The sequence below is a fragment of the Buceros rhinoceros genome, unplaced genomic scaffold (genome assembly GCF_000710305.1).
Source record: "Buceros rhinoceros silvestris isolate BGI_N320 unplaced genomic scaffold, ASM71030v1 scaffold22258, whole genome shotgun sequence".
NCBI classification, from domain to species: domain Eukaryota; kingdom Metazoa; phylum Chordata; class Aves; order Bucerotiformes; family Bucerotidae; genus Buceros; species Buceros rhinoceros.
In genome coordinates this window covers 23,333-24,983 of record NW_010426621.1, presented here as the reverse complement: position 1 = coordinate 24,983, position 1,651 = coordinate 23,333, and positions in this window count along the sequence as shown.

Here is a 1,651-nt window from a genome sequence, read left to right as displayed (position 1 = left end):
AAGAAGTACCTTCTCCTTCATTCAAAATGTTCTAAATGTATTTATTCTAAATTTACTCGACAAACCAGAAGGCCTTATCTCCATCACCACTGCGCTCATGGCTGATCTATAAAAGCAGAGTAGCGTGGCCAGGTAATTTCTCCACTACAGAGCAGTTCCTGTATGCCACAGTTTGAACTGTTCATTAGGAAGATTTCTTCTCAATTTCAAATATTCTTTGCAGGAGGTAGTGAATCAGATCCTCACCTTGCAACTGCAAATGCAGATTTTATAGGAAGGAAACCACAGATGAGAGGCTGTGAAACCAAGCCCCACCAGTTTTTAAGCCACATTTCTTGTTACAGCCTCAACCACGCTCTCCTGGAGTCTGCCAGCAGCAAAATAGTCTCTGCAGGATGATGGTCTGTCTTTGCAGTGTTTTGTAACGAGAAGCCTGGTGTTCAAAGCCCTTTCAAGCTCTATTAAAAAGCCCTTCTCCAAAGGTCCTCATTTAATTAATGCTGTTACACAGCGGAGAAGAGGGCAGAAATTTAAGAACAAATTAAGTGGTAAAGGAAGAACTAACAAAAACCCAAGACAAGAACGTGTGCCCCTTTGGTATTTGAGGGAATATCCTTATTTTATATTATGCAGCAGCAAGCACAACAGCAGACCCACCCATCAATCTCTCTGGTTTAGCAGTTTAACCCCTAGCAATTGCTGTCCATAATAGAGTCCATAAAAGGTTTCCTGATGTTATCAAATAAATCAATGCTCCTCAGTAGCTGGTATGTTATTCTCCCAGACGATGCTGTTTGGGTCACAGAAGCTGCCTGTTCAGGGGTGGTGTATCACTTGCTAATTTCTTGACTGTAAATAAAGCCCCTGGCCACCTTCTTGTATTTCCATGATCTTCAGCCGGGCCATCTTGGGCCATGGTCTTATCAGATCTGCTAAGTTAAGCAGGGTCAAACCCATGAAGTCCTCTCAAGAAGGAAAACAGGGATACTGAAAACATATCAGGTATTTGAAAAGCAATTTTTCTTCTAAGTAGAAATATATCCCTTGTCAATACCATGTTGAGGAAACACTATACTTCTGGGAGCGATGCCTTCTCCATCAGATGCAGAGCAAAGGGCTGCCCCAGCAACACCTCTCCTGGTGACATGGGTGCTAATCCCATGGATTTCCAAGGTGGGTATTACATTTTGCCTACTTTAGGTCTACTCCATAAATTACCTTTGGTTTAGGATTCACTTCCTTTTCTAACGCATTGCTTAGTTTTTGGAGCATGGGAAACAGCACATTAAGGCAACAAACGACACCCTCCAGGCTGGGGGTCGCTCATGGCCAATTCTCAAAGTCTTTTCCAAGGCAAAACTCTCATCTTCTTCCCAACAATATTTGTGGTATTCCCCTCGGGGCTTCCCAAAATGATTACTCCTCCTCCAACCTCCATTAAGACAGGAAAGCCACTTCCATCAGTAGCACTTGCTATTTTCATGCCAGTTTGACACTCGATCGGGAATCCCTGGACTAATCAGGTGCAGCACGAGGTGCTCTGTTACCAAACGGTGGAGAGCTGCGCTAGTGGCTACGCTCAAAGCATAAGCAGGAGACAAGAGGTACCTGCTGCGATCACAAAGCGATTCCTATGAGTAGCAGCTCAAAA